Here is an 8,757-nt window from a genome sequence, read left to right on the forward strand (position 1 = left end):
TAAACCAACCCTCAGCTCAGAATTACAGAGCAGAGTCTTGAAATAGGAGAACCTACCAAGGACATAGCAGACAAACCTTCTAAGAGTCTCCTGAAGAGTTTGAGCTTTCTCTTATGGGAATATTGTCAATAGTGACTATTATGCTTACATTTTCACTATACACTTTATACTAACGAGTAGATGTCATTTTGGTTGCAGGGTGGAAAGTAAATTAGAAGAAAACAATTAGGAGATCAGAGACTTGAAGCCAATTTTTAGACTTGGTCTGTTTGTGTTCAAATCATCTTTTAAGCATGGCTAAGCTTATAAAAAGGTCAAGTAAGGAATTCATTCTTTGTGTGATAAGCTTAAAGAATTCTAGGAAGCTCAGGGTATGAACTCAGACCCCATGCCTAACAGTATTGGGTTCTGGTATTCTTCTGACAGAGAGGCATCTTGTGACTTTAGGATTCACACCTAAATAAATTAGAGTAACACTGAAGTTTTTGTCTTGCAAGAGTGGGTTTACTAAATACTTCCTCAATTCCTTAGTAAAATATCTTAATGAATAAAGAAACAAATGCAAAAAAAAATGAATGTAAAGGATATAGATGATTTGGAGGGTTTTTTTTTTGGCAGAGAGAGAAATTGACTCTGAGAAAGTGAGAAATTTGTGAGCTTAAATTATCCTCTTGTCACAGATTTTCTGGGTGCCAGTCTTGTGTAAGAATACGTTCTACCCATCATGTATCAGAAGTAATACAAAGAACAAAATTAAATTAAATAAATAAATAATGATTTTAGTGAACACATGTATAGGTATAAAATGGAATAACTGTTCTATTTAAAAGTAGAGCAGTCTTAAATAAAACCCTAAATTTTCTACTTCTCCCGCATGGTAATACCCTCTCTACTATTGCTTATATAGTCCTCTTGTTTGCTAAACTTTGCCCTGTATTTTTCTTCATTGTCTGGGTTTAACCTGGAGGAAAGGGAGGCCGAGGGGAAATGAAGTCTCTTTTTGAAAAATATTCCTTACTGAGCACAGGAACTGCTCTATATTGCCTAGGAAGCCAAGGCGTCCCATGAATCCAGGCTCTATTTTTGAAAGTCAAAAGGATTCCAGGCAGGCAGGTTTGGTTGAGATAAGCTTCCGGATTTGAGGATGGTTATCTGAAGCCCTGTCATTACATTTCAGAGCAAAGAAAGAATATCTCTTCTTGGGTTCTAAATCAATGAAGAAGATTCAGTGAACATCTCAGCTTGTTTTTTGGCCAGCTCACTGCAATATTTCCCAGATTTGCACTTTGCCTATCCAAGTGTGTGGGTATCAGTGTGTGATCAGTACTTCCCATCCTGTTTGTGGATATATTGTTTCCTATCCAGACAAGTGCCTCTTAACTGATCCTTAAAATAGAGGTCAGGATGAAAAGGTGTCTTTGCTGTTTCTCATGAAGGGAATTTTAATGGTCAGTTTTCCAGGTGCCAATAGGCTAAAATCACAACAGGGACTATTTGGAAATGAAGGTGAGAACCTTATCATGAAGGATCATTGCAATACTGGCACATCACTTAACTCGGAGGCTATCAGAAAAAGTGCTCTGGGATAATAGGGTAGAGTAAGAATGAATGTAGTCAGACTGAATTAGCCTCCCAAAGGGATACTTTCTGCAATTACTTTCAGTTTAGCTGAGCCCTACTTCAAAGAAGGTATGAGATACAACTGTGCCATGAAACCAGGCTTCAGGCTAGAGCCAGGAAAATGTTGTTTCTCCATCTGGGAGAGGTTATGCCGATATGCCCAGAGAAAATTCATTGAGTTTATGATATATACATCTTAACGTATGGATATTACATATCAACAAAGATTAAATTAAAGCCTGCTACTTTTTTATTGGGATAATTACAGGACCTCAATAGTATGATTCTCAAAATTAATGGCCCATTCCATATCCCATTAACTGCCTAATACACAGTTAATATTTTTTTCCTCTAAAATTGAGTTTGGAAGTGCCCTCTGGGTAATGTTTATTTATAGAATTATGGCAAGATTTTGCAGGGAAAGATGACCGAAGGAAGAAATTTGAATCATGGGATATTGTTAGGCTTCATTGTTGTTACATATTGAGGATTCAGAAGATGATGAAAGAAACATCTTCAAGTGGAATAAATATGAAAACAATTATGTACTGTGTTTGTCCTCAGTGGTTGCTTGCAGTTGTTAAGAATTGATATTATCCCTTGTGCTAGAAGGGTGGGGATGTGTTCATTATGTGTGGGCCAGATGTTGACAGCTGTAGAAAAATGTATTGCAGGAGATAAGATCTAGAATCCCCTCACCCTTTAAAAATTTTTTCCCCAAGTCTTTTTTTGTTTGTTTGTTTGTTTGTGGTACTGGGGGTGGAACCAAGAAGCTTTCCTACCTCCAGGCTATACTCCCAGACTTATTTTTTATATTTTATTTAGAAACAGGTTCTCACTAAGTTGTTGAGAGCCTCACTAAGTAGCTGAGGCTGGCTTTGAACCTGTACAATCCTCCTGTCTCAGCCTCTCAAGTGCAGAGATTACAAGCGTGCGCCACCACGCCCAGCTCCCCAAGTCCTTTTAACTTCCGCTCCCCCATCTCTTCCTTGAGATAATTAGCCTATTGGGTTTCTCATTATGAGCTATGAATGATTTCTTTCAACTGTTGATTCTCTAGTGTTTCAGTAACATTGATCCATATCTTGCTTCTTTATTGGTTTTCTTGGTTCTTCTAGACTCTGATCACCATTCCAATGTGAAGGACAAATCAAGGTCAGGTGATTCAGAGAAGACATTTCCAATTCAGTGGACTTAAGAGTTTCATCTAGATACGTATTGAAATTGATAAAATAAAAATATGATTAACACCAAAAACTAGTAAGGATGCAGAGAACTTGAATCAGTTATATATTACTGGCAGAAATGTAAAGTGTTATGGTTGTTCTTGTAAACAGATTGGCAGTTGCTTATAAACTAAAGTCACTTAACTCTACAATCTAGCAATTAAAATCTTGAGTGATTAGCTCAGAAAAAAATAGTACTTATATTGACAAAAGACTAGCATATAAATATCCATAGGGGCTTTATTCCTAAAGTAGGATCATACATGTTTTCCACCGAGTGAATAGTTGAATATACTCCGATGCCTATAAAACATGGACTATTTCTTAGCAATATAAAAAAATAAGCAGCCAATATACAAAGTGGCTTAGATGGATTACCAGTGAGTCATGCTGAATGGCAAAATCATTCTGAGGTTACATTCCATGTGATTCCATTTATGTAACATTATTGAGATGATAAAATTATAGAAATGAACAATGCATTAGTGATTGCTACAGAATGGATGATAGGGCATCTGATAGGAAGGAAGTAGATAAAATTTTCAAAGTCCAAACAGAGGGATTCTTGTGATGGGATTTACCTCTACCGAGTCAATGCTAGTATCTTGGAATTTGGTATTATATTAATAGTCATTCAAGAAGAAAAAAAATGATTAAATCATGCCTGAGATGTCTATATTATTTTTTGCAACTACATGTTGAAAACAATATAAAAACTTTAAAGTTTATTAAAATTAACTGTATAATATATATATATTTTTTTGGTTTTGGTGGTACTGGGGTTCCTGGAAGCCCTTCTATATCTGGACTACACTCCCAGACCTATTTTTTTTATTTTTGGAAACAGGGTCTCTTAAGCCAGCGTGGCTGGCTTCGAACCTGTGTGATCCTCCTGTCTCCGCCTCTCAAGCGCGGAGATTACAAGCATGCGCCACCACGCCTGGCCCAAATTAACTATATAATTTTTATATAAATATAAATTTATATTAAGTGTTTTAATTAATCAAAAACCAGTAAGATATTGGATTGGCTCAAAGATAAATTAACATACACACACAGAGTTATAAAATAGTCATGAATGATGAAATAAATTTTCTAATTGATTGAAAGTTGATTATTTCCTATGAAACAATAGCATATGTTTACTGTAATGCCTTACTTATTACAGGACAGAAAGTCAGGAAATAATTGTATCTCATTTCTCGAAAGGAGAAAATATCATTTTTATTAGTACATTAGTATTTTTGAGAATCCTTTGCTCTCTTATCCTGTTTCTACAGGTTCACATTCATTTCAACAGAGCTGTAAAATAGTGGGATCCAGAATTTAGAGCCAAAGGCCTCACCCTGAAATAGTCAGAATATCTCCAGCAAGTTTACTATGCCATATCTAGCATTATGCTAAAAGAATATCCAATAAATTTTTGCCTATTTTCAAAATTTTGGATAAATTTTTATGTATTTATTGATTTGTGGTTTGTAGTTGAAGTGAGAATCATAAAAATGAAGTCATTTATGAAAAGCAAAAAAAATGCTATTTTAGTATTAGGGATTCTTCAGTAATTGCCTTTTTTCTCTTTTGATCTTAAGTATTATAGAAGAGGAACCCCAATTTAGATTATTCCAGTAGGAATCTGCAGTGTATCCAACTAAAGAAATAGTAGAAAAGTAACATTTAGTGTTTAATTTTTCAGGCACTTTTCCAAGTGGTTCATACTTACTAAACCTCTGGCTAGCTGAATTGGATGCTGTGATCAATCCTCTTTTTAAATCAGGGGACCAAGACATAGGCAAGTTGAGAATTGCCCTAAGATCATGTAGTAGGTACGTGGTAGAGAAGAAATTTAAATCTAGGAAGTGTGGACCTGGAATACAGGCTCATAAACACTATGAAACCATTCACATCCTTAAGAAATCGTGTCTCATTTATGTCTCATGTTCCTAGTAAAGAATTTCTTAAAATAAAAAAATCCTAAGTTTGATCCCTGGTGGTAGCACTGAAAACACTTTTACCTGATTCCTTTGCCCATAAGTATTTGAAATTGGTATTTAAGAATCTTGATGCAAAATGACAATTCAAAAGAGTTAATGTGGGACATACTAAACAAAAATCTACAGCTCATTATTTTCCATCTCTTCTAGATGATACAGACTGTACTTTGGAACACTGGAAATTTTTTTTAGCAATGTGAAAATTATGAATATAATATGAACTTTTAAAATGTTAACTTGGTTTCACAATGTGGAGTGAATAAAATATAACCCAAAAAACATTACCTGAAAATTAAAGTCAAATGCTTTTGGCACTTAATGAGTGTTAATTAGCAATGGTAGTGGTTTCCGTACATTATTTCATGTCACAGAGCTAGTGCCTGGAATATTGGCTCACCGCCTTCATTGTCTTTGGAATGTGGAAGCTATTAGAAATTATTGCTTATGCAAGGAAAACCCACCATGATGTTTTAGGAATTTCAGGAGGCTATGAATAATATAGGTCCAGTAAGGAAATAAATAGGTTTGTAGTCCTTCTTTATAGTTTTTGTTTTCTTACTGTGAAGTTGTAGGCTTGGATTTTTTTTTTTTTTTTTGCATTTAAAAACTGTTTACTTAGCACTTGGAGGCAGATGGGAGAGTGCTCATAGTTGATATTTTTTGCTGAAAGGAAATTTAGGAATGCTGTCACTTGGTGATATCTTTGTGAGTAGCTAGCACTCAAAAGATTTATCTGGTGAACACATCTTTTGAAGTCCAGCTTCCGAAATTTACGGAAACAATATCAATTGGAATGCTTTTCTTGCAGCTCAGCTGGCTAGTAACTTCTAACACACACACACACACACACACACACACACACACATCTATACCATCTATCATAGTACTGGAGATTGAACCCAGGAGCATTCCAGCTCTCAGCTCTATATTACTTTTTATTTTAAAACAGGGTCTGCCTAAGTCACTGAGTTTGAGGCTGGTCTCAAACTTGGGATCTTCCTGTCTCAGCCTCTCAAGTACTGAGATCACAGGTGTGTGCCACCATACCTAGCAAGTGCTAATATCTAAAGTCATGAAGCTGAGATCCTGTAAAAATGAGCTCATACCTAATATGAAAGTTCCCCCAAAGTTCATGTGATTGGAACGTAAAACTTAATTCCCAGCATTTGGGGCTGTGATCTTTAAGAGGTGCTTGCATCACTGACCAACTCGATTAGAAGTTAGAGTAATATCACTATCTTGGAGGCGGGTTCCTAATTCAGGACAGGTTTGTTATAAAACTGAGCTTAGCTCTTTCTTGCTGTTTCTAGCTCTTTCACCTTCTGCCATGGGAATGATACATCAAGAAAGCCCTCACCAAACGTGGGTTCTTTCACCTTGGACTTCTCAGCCTCTGGCACCACAAGAAGCAAATCTCTGTTCTTTATAAATATCCCAGTCTTAGGTGCCCTGTCACCACACCACAAATGGGTTAAGATAGTACTTGATTATTCTGGCTCCAGGCCTCCTCACACCAGCATTTCTCTTCATTACCCAGAGGAAATTGTTTGTTCTAAGTGTCTTAGCCCTTGACTTCTTCTCTTGGTGAATCCTGAGCTCAGGCTGGGCTCTGATATATGACCTACCTTGATCTAGCAGGAGGCTGATTCATACTTCTTTTTTTTCTATAGCTGCTACATGAGCTCTTTCTACTTTTATAAGAATTAGTCTGCTATTTCCAGAAATCATGGAATACAGTAAAGTCAAAAGAGTGGAGATGCAGGAGTGATTGTGTGTGTGTGTGTGTGTGTGTGTGTGTGTGTGTGTGTGTGTGTGTGTGCGTGTGTGCGTGTGTGTGTATGAGAGAGAGAGAGGCCAATTTATCTTTTTAGTTTGAAACAGGGTCTTATTAAATTATTGGCCTCAATAATTTGCTGAGGCTGGTTGTGAGCCTGTGATCCACCTGTCTCGGCCTCTCAAGTACTAGAATTACAGGTGTGCACAATCACTACCAGTGAATGATTACATTTAAAAATGTGCCTAAGTATTAGTAATTCTGAGTACTAACATATGAGAGAAAACGCAAAGAAAAGAGCAAAACACTTGGCTCCATTTCACACGAACTCTTCCTGCTGTGTAGTGATGCTAAGATGGATTGTACTGTGGTAGCTGCTGGTGGTGCCTTACCAAGATCCCACTTACCTTCCAGGGCAGCCAGCTCCAAGCTGCTTTGAAAGCTGCTCTTAGGCCTTGCAGTTATGTCCTTGGCCAGCTGGAGCCATTCAGCCTGGTGATGCATGGAGGGTTACCTTCGGCTGCAGAGGGTGGCTGGTGGCTACTGACTGAAGGAGGAGTGGGTAGGCAAGGTCTTCCTCTGTAATACACTGCGCTGTAGTGCTGTTCACATTCCAAGGCTACCCGTGGCATTGACAGAGCTAGACGTCAGCAGAAACACCAACCTACGGAGCTGTTGCTCCTCTCTTCCATTTCCCTCATTTCCTTCTAGGTGTCTCCTGAGGGCTCTCCTTCAGGAAATCATTTTCATATACTCATAGAAACACACGCATGCACACATGCACGGACATGCACACAAATGTCTCGGCCTCTTGCATATTCTTCCAGGGAATTTAACCAAAATAAACCCTGAGAGAGAGCCATTTGGAAATCATAGTAGGAGGGAGATAAACATTCATGTAGAGAGAGATAGTTGGGAAAAGGGAAATAAGTTTTATTTCACAAGAAAGGAATAAAGAGAATTATGTTTTATGCAGTGCACTGAAGTTAGAATTATTGGAAATCGGAATTAATTTCCTGCAATGAGAAATTAAATGATTATGTTTGCATATTGTCACTGAAAATAAAAACAGTATTTTAAACTTTGTTATCTACAAAACAATTTGTAAAATAGAAGCCTCTCAAAGTAGGCATCATAGAAGTGTATGGCGATGAGGAGACCCAGAGAAGATTCTGTACAGGTTGTCCTTTAGATGTACCTGGGAACTGGACGTCTCCCCCTTTTAACAGATTCTGAGAAGTGAACATTTATACTCTAACAATTCTATCAATAACGAGTCTGAGAACCCCCAAATTCTTCATTTTAACCCAATGCAATTGCTTGCCATTCAGTTTAAAGTTCCTTCCTCTTTTATGCCTTAGATGACTTGAAAAGTTACCGAATTATTATATTTCCTTTAATTTTACAAAATCTCTTTCTTCTCTCTCTTTCTTTCTTCCTTTCTTTCTTGTACTGGGAATTGAGCTCAGGGGAATTCTACCTGGCAGCCATATCTCCAGACTTCCCTTTTTATTTTTACTTTTATTTTTATTTACTTACTTATTTTGTTGGCATTGGGGATTGAACCCAGGGGTATCCTGCCTTTGAGCTACAGCCCCATCCCTATTTTATTTTTATTTGTCAGAACTCAGGAAAGACAGTTCAAGCCATAAGCCAGCAGTGAGGGTTTAGCACTTAATCACTTTGAGAGGTGGTGTGTTGGTATAAGCCATGGGCCAAACACAGAGACAGTGCTCATCTCCCTGTTCCATTCTTCCCACAAAATAGCACAAATGGAGGGTTGGATGGGTCAGCCTAGACCTGGGGTCCCTTCAGAATTGAGGGAGTCCAAATATAAGGCTCAGGCAGCAGTGTGATCTGGAGGTTGTGGGAAACGCAGAAAGGAAGGACTGGGAGGGATAAGTCCTGGGCACTGAGACAGAGCAGGGAGGGTATGTTCAGGGTTCTTCCCTTTTCTTCCACAGGGAGGTCTCAGAGAACTCAACCCAGGCCTCAGAGAATGATAGGAATGAAGAATGCATGGTAGCTGGGTGGGTTGTCCAGGTCCTGCACAGCACCTCCCACAGAGGACCCCGCCCCCCCAGCTGAAGCCTTTGCCATGGCCTGTGATTGAGCCTGAAAAGTCACATTCAGGACTTAACCAGGA

Source organism: Muscardinus avellanarius (genome assembly GCF_963383645.1).
Source record: "Muscardinus avellanarius genome assembly, chromosome: 19".
Taxonomy (NCBI): Eukaryota; Metazoa; Chordata; class Mammalia; order Rodentia; family Gliridae; genus Muscardinus; species Muscardinus avellanarius.